At 38.7% G+C, this 16998-nt stretch overlaps 1 long non-coding RNA gene across 1 annotated transcript in view; it reads right to left on the reverse strand.

The window, feature by feature from the left end:
- Positions 1-830: 830 nt before the first annotated feature.
- The window catches only part of LOC143651644 (uncharacterized), a 48239-nt gene continuing 32071 nt past the window's right edge, over positions 831-16998 (reverse strand). The window contains exons 2-3 of the long non-coding RNA XR_013160089.1: positions 15100-15257; positions 831-1215 (exon numbers count right to left, since the gene is read on the reverse strand). This is a non-coding gene — a long non-coding RNA (uncharacterized LOC143651644). The remainder of the gene's footprint in view (positions 1216-15099; positions 15258-16998) is intronic.

Consider the following 16998-nt stretch of genomic DNA (forward strand, 5'->3'; position numbering starts at 1 on the left):
ATTCATATTTGAGAAAGATCTAGTAGTGGCAGTGTGGAGAGGTCAGATTTACAAGAAGAGTGTTCTAGTTTGCTAGCTGCTGGAATGCAACACGCCAGAGACGGATTGGCTTTTAATAAAAGGGGATTTATATCGTTAGTTCTTCAGAGGAAAGGCAGCTAACTTTCATCTGAGGTTCTTTCTTACGTGGGAAGGCTCAGGGTAATCTCTGCTGGCTTTCTCTCCAGACCTCTGGGTTCCAACAACTTGCCCCGGAGTGATTCCTTTCTGCATCTCCAAAGACCTGGGTTGCGCTGCGAGTGCTGAGATGAGGTACACTGAGCTGCTTGGGCTGTGCTATGTTGAGTCTCTCATTTAAGCACCAGCCAATTAATTCAAACATCATTCATTGCAGCAGGCATACCTCCTAGCCGATTGCAGATGTAATCAGCAACAGATGAGGTTCACGTACCATTAGCTCATGTCCACAGCAACAGAACTAGGTGCCTTCACCTGGCCAAGTTGACAACTGAATCTAACTACCACAAAGAGCTTGGATAGAAAGTTCTTGTGGGGACTCCTGGTGAGCGATGCTGGTGCCTCAGCCTAGGGAGGCAATGCTTGAATTGGAGAGGGGACAGAAATGAAGGTTAGTAGGACTCCCGCCCTCTGCCTCCCCACCCAGTGTCCTCTCAACACTGTGGTAGCTCCTCCCCATCACAGGGCAGCAGGAAGAACACCTGAAAGAAATGAGGATGTTGGCTTTTAAGGAGTGTATCAATTAGGGCTGATGGTAGTGAGTGACAGAAATGGACTCTGGGAGGCTTAAGCAAGAAAGGCATTTATTGGAAGATATCAGAGGTCATAAAGCCAGTGTAGGTGGAAGGGCCAGGCTTGGGAAGTGGACATGAACCACGTGACTCCAGAGAGGCTGCAGCAGGAATCCCTCATTCATTTCTTCACCGGGCGTCGAGTGAGTGCCTACTCATTGCCAAGCACGGTTTAAAGGCTGTGGACAGGGCATTAAACGGGGGACCATCCCTCCCCTCGCAGATCTTGCATTCTCATGGGAAAAGACAATCCATAGACAAGTCCATCCATAGCACCGTGGCAAGTGGAGATGAGAGCTAAGGAAGGAGCATAAAGCAGGGCATGGGAGATGCAGGGCAGGGAAGTTCCAGTTCAGATGAGGAAGGTCCAAGGAAGTCCTCTCCATTGAAGCCATCTGAGGGTAACCTTGAAGGAAGAGAGGGGGAAGCCATGCTGATCTCTGGAGGGCCAGAATGCCCTGTAGAGATGTGGAGGTGGGAACAGGCTGCATCCGCATCTGCTGTGGGGGCAGTTAGACCTTGTATGGGTAGAGCTGACTGAGCCTTCAGGTGAGGGGCAGGGCCAGACTGTGCAGGATGCGCTGGCCATGGCTAGGACTGTGAATTTTGAGTGAAAAATCAAAATCAAAAATCAAAAATCCCCTCACTGCAAGGACGGGAAGCGGGAATGCCGTGATCTGCTTTACATGTTAAAAGGCTCACTCTGGATTGTGAAAACCTTGTGTCTGATGCTCCTTTTTCCCAGGGTATGGACAGATGAGTAAAAAAAATAAGGGAAAAGAAATGAATAAATAATGGGGGGGGTGAGGGAAAAAAATGGATAGATTGAAATACTAGTAGTTAATGAGAGGGAGGGGTAAGAGGCATGGGATGTATGGGTTTCTGTTTTATTCTCTCTCTCTCTCTCTCTCTCTCTCTCTCTCTCTCTCTCTCTCTCTCTATTTATTTTTTTACATGGGCAGGCACCAGGAATTGAACCCGGGTCTCCGGCATGGCAGGCGAGAAGTCTGCCACTGAGCCAGGTTTGCACTACCCTTCTTTTTTCTTTTTATTTCTTTTTCTGGACTGATACCAATGTTCTAAAAATTATCACGGTGTTGAATACACAACTTTGTGATGATACTGTGAGCCATTGCTTGTATACTATGGACAGGCGGTATGTGTATGAAGATTTCTCAATAGAAACATTAAAAAAAAAAAGCTCACTCAGTGGAGATTAGGTCATGGAGGTCCGAGGAGAAAGCATGGTTAAGAGGCTACTGTAGAGGTTCTAAAATCAGATGGTGGTGATCCAGGGAGCAGCTAAAGTAGAAAGTGAAAAACGACCGGGGGTAGGTGATGGTGGTGCAGCAGGCAGAGTTGTCGCCTCCCCTGCTGGAAACTCGGGTTTGATTCCCAGTTCCTGCCCATGTGAAAAAAAAAAAAAAAAAAATACGACCAGGCTGGAGAGGTATTTTACAACCTGAGCTAGTAGCACCCAATGGATTAGATAAGATTGTGAGGGGAAAGAGGGGAGTTAAGAATAACTCCTAGTAGGTTTTTGGCTAAATGAGATGCCATTTACTGAGAAGGGACAAGTGGCAAATCAAGAGATACGTTTGTGTGTGTTCGAGTCATAAGACACACAAGACCTTTAGGAAATTCCCTGGGAAGAGGTACGAGTTCCAGCTATCAACATTCCGTATTCCTTACTCCAGATTCAAAGTCCTAGAACATCTTACACATGTCCGCTGGCTGTTCTGACAGCCCCTCTCAGAGAATACCCTCAAAGAGACTCTGGCTGCTGTTGGGGATGGGATGGGATATTGGACAAGCAAAAATTAGTGAAAATCCACTCTAAGAAGACGTGTCTGAAGAGCAAGTAAGGGCATGGTCTGCAGTATGTGAAGGTTAGATAAAGAGGAACCCATGTGTGCCATGGGCTGTAAGATCAGGAACAAGAGCTAATGGGTAGAAGCTTCAGGGAGGCAAGTTTTGTTTGGTGTATGGAGGAACTTTCCAACCCCTCCCAAGGTACCTTGGGCCACTGGGATGCAGCCATTCCTTGGCACATGACACATCTGAGCATTATCTGGGCAAGCACTTGGAGGGATGTGGTGGTGAGTCAATGAACCAGGTGGCAGCGTGTTCAAAGGGTTTCGACTGAGTGCACCCATCAGTAAGATATTTTCAGGAAAAATCCAAGAAGGTGGAATGGTAGCACATAAACTCAGGATCTGGCTGTAACTACTTACTGAAGTGTGCTTTAAGAATTATTGCTTTTTCTTTCTTTGCTTCATATATATATATATTTTTCAACAAAAATATTTTTAAAATATTTTGAGTATGCCACATATATATATGTTTATTGCAAATGTGTATCATACCTTACTTAGTAGTAACTATACCTACAATAAAACATAAAGTAGATGTTGGATAAGTTAGATATATTCAGCAATCAAAATTAAAGTGAAAAGACAATAGCATGAGAGAAAATATGTGGAAATCAGGTATCTGATAAGGGTTTAATAGCCAGAATATATATATATATATATATATATATATATATATATATATATATATATTTTAACTCCTACAACTCGACAACAAACAACCCAATTTAAAAATTGGCAGAGGACTTGCCACACATGTGCCAATAAGCACATGAAAAGATGCTCAGTGTCATTAACCATTAGGAAATGCAAATTAAATCCACAATGAGATACCATTTCATACCCACAAGTATGGCTATTATTTTTAGAAGATAGAAAATAACAAGTGCTGGCAAGGATGTGGAGAAATGGGAACCCTCATGCATTGGAGGCAATGCGAAATGGGGCAGCCATTATGGAAAACATTTTGGTGATTCCTCAAAGAGTTGTGGAATTGACATATAACTTGGCAATTCTACTCTTAATTATAAGCCCCCAAAGAATGGAAAGCAGGGACTCTGTCAGACACTTGTACCCCAGTGTTCATAGCAACATTATACACAATTGCCAAAAAGTGGAAACAACCCAAGTGTCCATCAACAGATGAACAGATAAACAAAATGTGGTATCTCACAATGGGATTCAGCCATGAAAAGGAAGTTCTGGTACATGCTACAACATGGATGAACTTTGGAAACATTATGCTGAGTGAATTAAAGCCAGACACAAAAGGGCACATATTGAACGATTCCTAGATTTAGCAAGTTCACAAACATGGAAAGTAGGTAATTGGGGATTATTTGCTTAAACGGTAAAAGAGTTTCTGTTTTGGGTGATGAAAAAGTTTAGTAATGGAAGCTGGTGATATAGCACAAAAGCAATGCCACTAAATTGCACACTTGAAAAGTATTAAAATGGCAACATGTTATGGATATGTTCCCACAATAAAAAATATATATAGGATGGGCAATATATGAAATTAACCAGTTTAAATTAATTTTTAATTCATGAACAATACTAAAAAACTTGTTATTACTAAAATATTTTACTATTAATATTTTAAAGTGACGTGATTAAAAATCTGCATTTCTTTTACTGGTTTAACATTCAGAAATGTGAAGGTCTGGTTTTAAATTGAGTTTCCTTTATGCTTTTTTTCTTTTGGTCTGCTGTATGGCGGGGTCACGTTTCATTCTTTTTCCATGTGAGTGTCCCGGTTATTGCAGTACCATTTGTTAAATATTTGGTTGGTTTTTTTGTTTGTTTCCCCGTTTCTGTTTGGGAAGTACATATGCCAGGAAATACTTGGTTTTTATAACTGTTGAGCTATATAAGATAATTTAAAAAGATATCTAGTTCCAAATAGGCATCCCTGGCCACAGTTAATGAATCATGACTTTCATTTTTCAGTCCTTCCCATCAATTGATGACAAAATTTTAAATGAAATGTGGTTAGTAATTGTCCATCTTCTCTGATTTTAATAAGTTAGTCTCAAAATTGAATTGGAAGGTATTGCAACTTTGTATTTTTAATAACTGGGCTCAAAACCCAACTAAATATTTCATTTGAAAAATAAAAATTCTGTTTCTAAACTTTAAAGCATATACAAAGAAGAGTTAATTGTACCCCACAGTTTTTTGTTTTGCTGTTTTGGTAACAAAGTCATAAAATCACAACAGGCTGAAAACATGTTAAAATGCCTATTTCAAAATGGTCTACCAATAGCCAGTTTCTTTCAAAAAGCAGTTAATTTCTGATTCATTGTTAAAAGCAGTACCTTTATTTGAAGGTACAGATTAAATCACTTTCTTTGTTAAATTTTACCTGCTATATAGCTTTATTATTGAAAGCCACTTGGCAGCCCAAGAAATGCCAGTAAACCAAGAGCATTTATCTTTTTGTTCAAAAAGACAATAACTGTTTCTTAAAGTCACTACCTGGCCTTACAACATAACGTAAAGATCCCACTATATTTTAAAAGCCTTGTTTTCATAAAATTAACCACTTTGATGACATCTTGTATCACTTTTGACTTCAAAATTCTCTGATGCAATATTTGCCTCTGAATTATGTGGTCAATGAATTTCGTTTATAGTACTCTCTCTCCCAAACCCCACCCTGGAACTTTTTTTTTTTAATGCAATCAAAGCAGCCTGCCCTGGTATAGTTCCATTTATACCATTTTCCACAAAACATTATTTTAATAAAGTCCTATACCGTTGAGAAGATACTCTGCTATGTTTCCTTTAATAGCTTCCAAACAATCAAATTCTTTTTCATCACTCAAAATCTCACAAATACCCTAACTGCTACATGTAAAAACACCACTGTACTTCCATTCAACTATACAGCAAACGTTCCATATTGTATCTATTTTTAATACAATCTTTTCAAATCTTCAACTATCGTTCTATATTTTCAAACTTTATTTGCTAACAAATGGATACATTTTAGTTTGTCTTTATTGTTTTCTATGTATTGTTTCTGCTATTTTTATGTGACAAGAACAAATACTTACAAATGGCATGCAACTTTTATCTTTTGCATCAAAAATCTTAAAAGAGGTTTCTAAACCTTTACTATCACATTTATTGAAATGTTTTAGTGTTTGGGTTGAGCATTTCATTACTTTGAAGATTACTAGAAAAATTGTAGAGGTTTATGTTCACTTCTGCATATTAATCTTTTTTGCATCACTAAAATACACAAGTTTAAAGTATACCACTCAGCAAATTTTTACCTCTGTATCCACCCATGCAACCACCAGCCAGACCAAGATATAAATGAACCCAAGGAAGCACCATTGTTCACCTTGTCGGCCAATAACCTGCAGAGGTAACTACTATTTTGGCATCTAATAGGATTCATTTTGCCTGTTCTTGAACCTCATGTAAAGGGAATCATACATCTTTCGTGTTTGCCTTCTGTCATTCAGCATGATGCTTTTTTGAGATAAATTCAGATTGTTGCATGTGTCAATAGTTCACTGTTCCTCATTGCTGTGTAGTATCATTCCATAGTATGAACATATGAACAAATCACTATTTGCCTATCCATTCTTCTGCTGATGGGCATTTGGGTTGTTTCCAGTTTGGGTCAATTATAGTTACTATAAATGTTCTTATACATAAAGTAGGTATATGTTCTATTTTATTAGACTTCACTAAACAGCTTTTCTGAGTGTTTATACCTTTTACACTCCCAGCAATAATAGATCAGAGTTCAGTTTCTCTAATCCCTGCTACCACTGGGCCTCATTCTTTTTAATTATAATAATAATGGTTATATCTATTGGTATCTCAATGCAGTTTAAACCTGCATTTCCCTGATGTGTAATAATGGAACATTTATTATTGACCATTTGGATAACTTCTTTTGTGAAGCACTTGTTTAAATCTTTTGACCCTTTGTAAAAATTGGGTTGTTTGTCTTTTTCATATTGAATTGTAGGTGCTCTTTATATATTCTGGATCTGAGTTCCTTGTTAAACATAAGTACTGCAATATTTTCTCCTACCACGATTTGCCTCTTTGCTTTCTTAATGGTATCTCTTGATGGACAGTTTTCAATTGTGATGAAATCCAATTTATCAATTATTTCATGGATAGTTTCTCATGTCTGTTTTAAAAATCTATACTTTCCCTTAGATCATGAAGATGCTTTATAGTTTTAAAATTTACACTTTCAGCTTTTACATTTAGGTAGGGCCCATCTAGAATTGATTTTTTGAGGTAGGGGACAGGTCTGCTCTTGTTCTAGCACCATAGATTGAAAAGTGAGTATAAGTTTCCAAATGTCAAACAAATCATTACGGCTTCATATTACCACTAGCAAGTATCTCCAGGCACACTACCACCTGAGACAATGTTCATCAGTAAGGACAGTGGATTGCAACCCTATTTAAAATATTATGCTTGGAAATTATAACATTGTTTGGACTTCTTTTCTGATCTGATTCATTCATCATTGTATTATCTTGTAATGTGGCTAAGAGCTTTGTATTCATTAGGGTTCTCTAGAGAAACAGAATCAACAGGGAACACTCACAAATATAAAATTTATTTAAGTGTCTCATGTGACCGTGGGAACGCAGAGTCCAGAATCCGCAGGGCAGGCTGTGAAGCCGACGACTCTGATGGAGGGTCTGGACGATACTTCTCATTTAAATTCATAATTATCAAAATGTTTTTTCCCTTCTTCTATATTACACCATACCTCCTTTCGTCCACACCAAGAATCCTGATTCTCAAGGATATTGGATAGGACATCAGTAGAATCCCCCATAATTATTTGTTTTATCCGATTTTACACACTCAAGAGACTCAGCATACAAATACTGATCTATCACCAACATGATTATTTAGAACATTAAGATAAATCATTTTGCATATGCTCTCCCCGTCTCTCTCCATTTTTAATAGTTGTGCTATATCTACATTGTCAGAGAACATGGCCATTACATTCTACACCCTCCCTGCTCTAAGCCATCATTTAGTCCTTGTTGTAAAGGTTATAAATTTAACGCTCATCATTAACGTCTGGTTTTGGTTGTCTGAAGTTGTTCTCTAGTAAATTTATGAGAAATGGGCCATGGTAATAATATTCCCTGAGTTCATGCACATTGACTACAATTTGTCTTTTTATTTGAATTCAGTTTTGATAAACATGAAGTTTGGGATGGAAATTTTCTTTTCTTGAATACCTTAAATATGTTACTATATATATTTTTGTGGCATAAAATGCTGATGTCAAGACCTCTAATCTAGTATTATTTTCCTAGTGAATTATAGTCTCTTGTCTCTAAATGTCCAAGGAACTTACTGTTCTTTTTCTTTTAAGTTCAGGAATTATATTAGAATATCTGTAGGTGTTAGTAACTTTTAGTTGATATTTACAGGTACTTGGTATGCTTGTTTGACATGTCATTTCAAATCCTTTGTTTTTTAAATTTTAAGCATGTTTCTTGATTATAGTCTTTAATATTTGTTAGGTTTCCTTGCTTGGTTTGCTTCTTCTGTTTTCCTAGTATCCATATGTTGGGATTTTTTGCATATCATCAACATTTGTCACTTTCTCCCAAATCCTATTGTTATCTCTTCTAATTTCTTTTGTATTTTAAAAGTTTTTTTTTCCCTTTTCACCTTCTATTTTTTTTTGAGGCATTATTTGTTGGTTTATTCTTTCTTGTGCTTTCTAGTTTAGTCTTCACTTCTGAAATAATCTTTTCTTTTATTTCCAATAATTTTCTAATCATTTCTGTCACCATTTCTGAGTTTTTATAATTATGATGCATTGTTCTTTCCATTTCTTCTGTCATTTTCTTCTTGTTTTTCACTCTATATAGTTGAAACTATAGTTATATAGTCTATTTTTAAAATAGGCTACAGTGTTTACCATTTGGACAGCATGTTTTTTGTGTATGTGTTTATTTTCTCTGCTACTTATTCTCTTTTTTTTTGTTCTAACTTCGTATGAAATTTGACCTTAATGTTTCTCCCATTGCTAATCTTTAGGTGGAATTCATTTTTCCTGAACTTTTAGGATGCAAAGTTGGGAATTTAGTTACATTGAAATTCAGCCATTTGCATAATGAGATTCTGGGTCTGGTTTTCAGAAATCTCAAGTCGATGACTGCAAAATAAAATGTTCTTTCAGGGCACACCAGAAACATTCATATCCTTCATAGAATGCTTAAGTTGCAAATTTGAAGTCTTCAGCTCATCCCTTTCTTTTATAACCACATCCAGCAAATTTAGGAACAACCAGCCAACATCATTGTGCCTTTTAACTCCACAAAACTCTGTTCAAGTGTCGAGAACACTCTCGCCCAAAGCATTGCCTCTCAAAAGCATTTGAATAGCCACATCCAGTGATAATATTTTGTGTATTTCTATTGCCAACTAACTCCATGGACTATCAGTACATTCTTGATTACTAGAAATAGAGTCATTAGTGTCTTTTAATCTAATCATATTAGAGAACAAATTCCACAAACCCCAAAAACAATTCAGAAATTTCATCCTTAAGATTCTGTCTCTCAAAAACCATTTGCAGTATAAAAGCTGTTTTAGTTATGGAAACCAAACCTATAGGAGTTGCCTGTAAATATTTTTATAAGAATTGCCTCTGTGGGGATGGCAAGTCCAAATTCCACTATTTACCCCTAATTTATATTTTTTATTTTAATCTCACAAAACTCTATTATTATTGTTTATATAGCCAATGTGTGTTTAGAATTACCCACATATTTCCTACTGTCTTGGCTTTTCATTCCTTCTTGTCATTTTAATTCACCATCTGGGCTGAATTTCTTTCTGTCCTTAGAATTTCTTTTAATGAGGGTTTACTGGTGGTGAATTTACAATGTTTGCTTTTTTCCCCCAGCAAGTTAATGCATTTTACTCTCACTCTTGGAAGATATGATCTCTAATTATAGAATCCTAGGTTAGTAGCCATTTTTGTTCAACCCATTGAAGATATCATTCAACTGTCTTATGATTTCCATTGTTGCAGTTGAAAAGTCAGCTGTCAGTCTGTCATTCTTTTGAAGGCTGAATAAATATCTTTTTACTGTGGCTCCTTTTAGATTTTCTATTTGCTTTTGATGTATTGTTTCTCTGTGATGTATCTAGGTTTTCTTTTTTGATTATCTTGGAATTCAGTATTGAATTTATTATAGACTGATTCATTATTGAATTATCAGCTATCATTCCTTTAAATATTGCCTCTGATTCATTCTCTCTATTCTCCCCTTCAGAAACTCTGTTTAAATGGATGTTAGACCTCTCACTTTATCTTTCATATCCTCCATTCTATATTTTGCATCGTTTTGTTTCTTTGCTGCCCTATGGAAAATTTCTTCTAACATATCTTCCAGTTTACTAAATTCTTTTTATTTTTGGCTATATCTGGCTTGTTTTTATATGTATAGACTGAGTTCATAATTTCAATTCTTGAACTTACCATTTTTAGAAATTTTATTTGGTCTTTTTCAAATCTTCTGTGTCACTTATTATAATGTCCTATTTCTTTAAACATAAGAAGCATACTTGGTTTTGATCTGTGTTAGACAATTCCAATATATGAGGGCTATGTGGATATTTCTATTTTATGTTGTTTCTGGTGGTTCGCATTGGTTCTCATTCATAGTGCTTGTTTTCCTTGTATGCTTGATTGTTTTTAGCTGTGTGCTGATTTTTGTCACCAGGAATACTTTGAGATCTAGAAAGAAGGAGCATTCTTTATGAAAGTATTTGTATTTGTTTCTGCAGGATACCTAAAAGCACTATATTCTGAGAATCCTTTGAATGAAATTCACAGCTAGCAGGATTTTGGCCCTCTCAAATAATGTTACTTGGGGCTGAAAATCCATGCCAAGGTTTGGTTCACTTCTGGATTGGTCCTATCTTGAAAGAGTTTCCCTTTGGAGTTCCAGTGTAATTGGTGAAAGGTTTCTTAACGGTTTGTATTTCTGTTCCTCTTGCCCTGAAAAACTATTAAAACTAATGTTTATATGTGCCTAGATAAAAAAATGACATGAGAATAAGTATTCTCAGGGTTCCCACTTCTCTGACAATTACCTTGTTATTCTTGACAATGTTGCCAATTTCCTGGCATTTTAAAATTAAAAAGTATATATTCTATCTAGCACTTTGTGATGTTTTCAGTGGGAGGGTTAGTCCAAATAATCTAGCTTATACATGAACATGTCCAGAAGTTCCAGTTGTCCATTTTGTTAGTTAATTTACATTGAACTACATATTATAATGTGTGAAGCCACTTAATCTGCTACTCTCAGACTGTGACATCTCAAGTCTGTCCCTATCAACCTCTCCACACTGCAGACTCTAACTCTTCCCACAAGATTCCTGATACCCTTACATGTTAGTGATGTTTGATCAAATAAGAGCAGTGGTATTCGCCACATATTAAATGTTAGCAAAACAATTTATTCTTAGATTTTTCTCATAAAAATAAAAACAAAAAGTCTAGTATTTCCTTCCTAACCCCCAAAAGATAAACTTAGGCATGTTCAGTTCACTTTCTGCCAACCCAGAGAGCCTATGATTCTATCAAAACCTGCTCCAGTAAACAGATCTGTTATCAGGGATGTATGCTAATTCTGATCCCAGCTCTTCATATTGCTACAGAAATTTTGGCCAGAATGCTTAATGCAGCTTTCTACTCTGTGTCTGTGTCTCTATAATATGACTTTATTTGGGATAATCATGTCAATTCCATGTGCATGAAAGATCTTTTTAAACTATGAAATGAAACATTTATTACTGATCTACAAGCATTTGAAAACAGATGTGTGGAAAACAATCAGGTTTTTTGATTTTGTTTTTGGCCATGGGAATTTCCTGGTAGCCTTTCAATGATTCCACCTGACAGTCCTCTACCAGGTAAATGTAAAACCGGCCCTATTTGCTGCCTTATTTTTTCCCCTTCTCATAGCTAAGTAAATTTCCCATCTTACAAGTTCTAAAATACTGAGCTGTGGGCCCCAGGTTCTTTAGTGTGATTTTTAGTAAACTAGGGGTTGTTTTCTCATTTTGTGCTAGGAGCAGTAAACAGCCCTTCTGAGAGGCAGGAAATCTGGATTCTTCCCTCTTATCTGAGGCCAGCATGCTGATACCCTCAATAAATTACTCAATTCTCTGGATGCCAGTTTCCACTTCTGTAAAGTGAACAGGTTGACTTGGTTTGATGCATTTTAAGATTCCTCCTGATCCTAGAACAATGATATGCTCCATATTCTAGGATTCTCTCCCATTTCTATAAAGGTTTTTATGGTCCTAATATCTTTAATTTGTAGGAACTTGAAATTTTATGCAAATTTGCCAGAGTATTTAATTTCTGGTGATCTAAATTGTCAGTGAGGCTGAAAGATGAGTTTGTCACCAAGGACAAATATAAGGTAGCTATCACATCTTAATTTTAACAAAAGGAGAGAGAATTTGGTCAAGTGTCTTGGCTTATATGCTATAACTATTGCCCCATTTATTTTAAAATGTGAAATAATTTGGCATAAAAGCAAGTATACACACTTGCCCAAGATATTACTTCATGGATTAGAGCTACAATTTCCCTCTCCCCTCAAAGACATTCTTTGCTCCCATTTCTTTTTCCTATCCTATCCAGGAAACAGCAGAAAATTTCCTTGCTTCCTCTTCAGTGCTAAAGTCTGGATCTAGATTTATTGTAGACTGTGCTCTCTCAAGGTAAAAGCAGGGTGTGGGCCATGTTACACCAATTTTCCTTTTCTTCCCTTCACTTTTTCGATAATCTCAGGTTCACAACTTAAGCTTCCATTTAGAACCTGGAAGAAATTCTGTTATTTTTAAGGCAAGCATACAAATTTGGGAGGCTTTGCTCTGACTCATCTCCAGGATCTTTGAGGGAAAGAGTCTCCCCAGTGACCAGCTCTGGTCAGGCTTGATTGCAGCCACCTCTCACCTTGAACGGAGCAGGTATCCCACCTCCCACCTCTGCCCCCCAAATTCTGGCTTGTGATAGAAATCACGGCTCCATTACTACAAGCAGAGTGGGCTTCTCTTGGTCTCATCCCACTCCAATGATTTTTCTCTATATACCACATTTTCAGATCCCTTTTTAAAAATTTCGTGCCTCAGTGGAAAGACTGGTGGGTTTCCAGGATTCCTGAGAAAGGTGTCAGCCACCATCTGTTCAACCGCTTTTCAACTCCGGAACATGAGAAGTTTGCTTGACATCGGTGCGAGATTGTGGCGGGATTCAGGCAGAGGGGAGGCTGTTCACATCCTCCCAAGGATCTGATTTCGACAACAACGAAATACCACGGCAGTGCCTGGTCACCTTGAGCCGGGACTGCTTTGGGGGGAAATCAAAACTGCATGGGGAGCCCTGAAAATAATGAAAACTAAAGCTTTGCATCTGCTGTGGAGTATTATCAAAGTTAATCATTTGCTGCAAATCTTCCACCTCTTGCTCTCCTCCCCCACAGGATTCCTTAGCCTAGAAGAATGAAACAATGTGCTGTATTTCTCTTCCTGTTCCTATCTGTTCACCATTGCAGCACCCATAGTCACTTCGAAGAGCGGGGATAGAGCAAAGTGCAGGGTGGTGTGTGGCCTGATATATGCACACAGGCATGCACATATCTACATACATATATAGATATATACACACCTACACACACACACACATATATACATACACATGATGCCGCCCATGTCACGTGGACCACGTATTCTCAACAGTGGTGCTATTGCCCCGGATAGGGAGAAAAGCAGTTCTTCGGGGAGGCAAAAAAGTCTTAGCTCTTATAATGGTTTGTGGCCCTCCAAAGGTCCACGGTACATAAACAGATATACTGTATATCTGCGGCATCAATATTTTGGGGATCAGAGAGGGAGGCAGTGCGGAAAAACTGTTTTAAAAGGCTCCTTAGGGATGGTGATGATTAAAAACAAACAGAAAAAGCTGAGACACACTGCCTCAGTTCTTGATTCTTTGTGCCCCCCAGACAACTTCCAACTCCCAGGCTCTGCATTTCTGCCCCTGGGGTGCCCCCCAGCAGCAGCTCGTCCACCACCAACGGGAGCTGGTGCACAAATGGCCCTTCCCCTGGGAGGCACCGTGCAATTCTGAGGCACGTGTTTCCCAGAGTTTGCCCACAGGAATAGGCGCCATTGCCATCTGCGGTCGCTGTTCAAGAAAATGCCCTTATTTGCTGCCTTCTTTTCCCTGTCTCACTCCCCCCGCTCTCCTGAACCTCCCCAATAAACCATCTGGACTCAAACCCTGTCTCAGGTCTGCTCCTGTGGGAACCCAGATTAAGACCCTGTGCATGCATGCATGGGTGTTTATTTAAGACGATTTGTAAATTCATAAACAAATAAAAGAGAGCTCATGAGAGTGTGTGTTATGTACCAGGATTATAATGAACCCAATTCTGTGTACCCAAAGTCCACTAAAACAAAATTAAGAAGAGTGGACCCTGGCGCCAGTATATACTGCCGTTGTGTGGATTACAGGAGTTTGTTTAAAGCTCTTAGGGTGGTGCCTGGATAAGGGCTGGCTATGATCACACAGGGGTGGCAATTGTCACTGCTGAGCATGTGGCTCTGTCACTGCCCAGACTGTACAAACTTGCTGTCTCTAAAAGAACAGGAAAGGGAAAGCAGTGGCAAAAGTTTTACTAGGACTTTTTGAACTAGACGTCACCTTTGTATGACTAAGAAAGACCAGACCTTGGGCTAGCCAAGCTAATAAGTTCCTACTACATTAATAGTCACACGATTTCACCATTTTAGTGTCTCCCCAGAGACACATTTTAATGTCTCACACCCCCACCTTCGGGGATTTAAAATCCCTGTTGCCAGTAAACTCCACGGCCAGCACCTATTTTACAACCCACTGGGCTACTGACTCAAAACACAGAATTATTAAACAGGCAGGCACTGGCCGAACATAATGAGCCCTATTGAGTAATAGGTCCATTTGGCACGAGAAAAATGCTCTGTGTTGCTTTTCTCGCAAGTTGTAGCAACGATACAGATGTAAGTGATGACCTCCACACCAAAGCGGGAGAATCCACCAGCGTAAGACAACCCCCACCAGCCTACACAGGAAGTTAAGGCCCTTTCCTCCCATGTTTGAGTTTCCAAAGAGATGTTTCGCTCTCCTGGAGTTCTGATTTTGACATGATTTATTTGTGAGTCAGACATTCCATGAGTTGATAAAATGTTTAATACCTCTATAAAAACCTACATGGTAATTTCTCTTTGTACCCAAGCATTTCCATTTAGATTTATACTCTGCGTAGACTACTTATTAAAGAATGGAATCTCAACCCACACAGCCCTCTCTACTCCCTGTTCACACTGGAACCCACCTCCTCATTGAAGGCCCCAATCTCTCCAGTTTAGACTCTTATCTTGGCATACGTAGCTTTTCCTTTCTTCGGTTCACCTGTCCATCACTTCATCAATGGCACATTGACCTTCTCTGAAATAACTGTTTCCCATAGAACAGAGGTCAGCAAACTTTTTCCTGTTAAAAAAAAAAACACAAATAATAAATATTTTAGGCTTTGCAAGCTATAGGTCTCTGTGACAACCACCCAGCTCTGCCACTGCAGTATGAAAGGAGCCACAGACAATGCATACCTAAATCAGTATGGCTTTTGTTCCATAAAACTTATTGACAAACAATAGGTAGTGGGGCAGATTTGGCCCACAGGCAGCAGTTGGCCAATCCCCGATATAAAACAACAACCCTACCACCACCAACAAAATGAATCATCCTCCAGCTCCATTCGATACAATATTAAAGATTGCCTTGTTTTAGTTAATGATGTTTTAACGCAATGCCACGTATACAAGAATGTCTGTATTTACTTCTAAAGCTTCTTTGAGACAGTCAGAATTGTATTGTGACATTCTCTGTATTCCTCATATTTTATAAATCTAAAGCAATAATTAGGGTCTTCATGACCTAATGAATGAAATGCATTCATTTCATAAAAACCACATACTGGCAAGTGAGGTCATACCCCTTGATACATTAATCAATGCTTCTCATTTCACTTTTCTTCCCGTTGCGTACAGTATAATTTTATTTACCACATTAGGCACAGGAACAAGGATTTCTCTACCACGAACACACAATCAAAAGAAAAGGAGAAAACTGACTCTACTAACTTGGGCCCAAGACATCTAATAGGGAAACTTTAAAACGGAAAATGCCATTTCTCTGGTTATTTTCCCCACTCTCCTGATCAGCTGTGCACAAATTACCTGCCATTGTGGTGACACCAACGGGACTTCATTATCATCGCCAGTCTCCTCTTGGTAAACAAATTCATTTATATTTGAACACACCGTCAAGGAATGAAGTCACCCAGAAAAGTTCACGGTATGTGGCCCTGCCTTTTTCTTTAAGGTGGACTTTGACAAGATCCCCAGTACCTCAGTTAGACAAGTGGCTATTCAGCAAGCCGGGGTTAATGAAAGTGTGGGGTGCATGCTTGTTAAATGAGGGCGACAGCACTTGCAGTCAGGGCTGGTCACATTTGAATTTAATGTGGCACTGCTCTTTCTAGCATTTTCCCCCAACTTCTTGTTACTTTGCTGTCCCTGAAATATTAAAACGATAGAACAGGTCTTCCCTGTTCAACTGGACATTTGATGGGCGGTGAGCTATCAGTTAAATGGATATTTGACTTAGATATCAAATGGTCCTCAAAGATGATGAAGACTGAAAGGATATGGTTCTCAGTGCTTTTCTGAGACTGCAAGAAAGAAAGAGTTGAATTGTCCCTCTGTGAAAAAAATAGGGTTGGGAGACTGACTGTGTTTGCCTCTATCAGAGCAGAATACGCGTTGTTCCCCAGCCATGTTAAAGCTCCATCTAAAGGTTTGAGCCCCTATTGCATGGGCTGCTTGTGGGTGCTCACTTAAGAAAAGAGGAAGAAACATTTAAAAATGGAATTTCCACCATCCCCTGGACCCTGAGGAGATGAGTGATCATGCAGCAGTGAGGTTTCCTTTCTGCTAATAGACTGGATCAGCACTACTGGCAAGCCACAGGGCTTCACTGGCCTACAGATGAGCTCGGAGGCTTGGAGAGGCTGATGAGTGGCCAATGGGTCCTCAGCCTGGATTGTGGCCACAGCCTGCACTTTCCTCACAAGTACAGCCCAGCAGGTGAGTCCACAGAAAGTTATGAAGTATCCACCAGGTTGAACAGCAAATGGGAATTTGTGGCTGGTAAAGAAACAAGGTTTCAAGCC

The sequence above is a fragment of the Tamandua tetradactyla genome, chromosome 12 (genome assembly GCF_023851605.1).
Source record: "Tamandua tetradactyla isolate mTamTet1 chromosome 12, mTamTet1.pri, whole genome shotgun sequence".
Taxonomy (NCBI): Eukaryota; Metazoa; Chordata; class Mammalia; order Pilosa; family Myrmecophagidae; genus Tamandua; species Tamandua tetradactyla.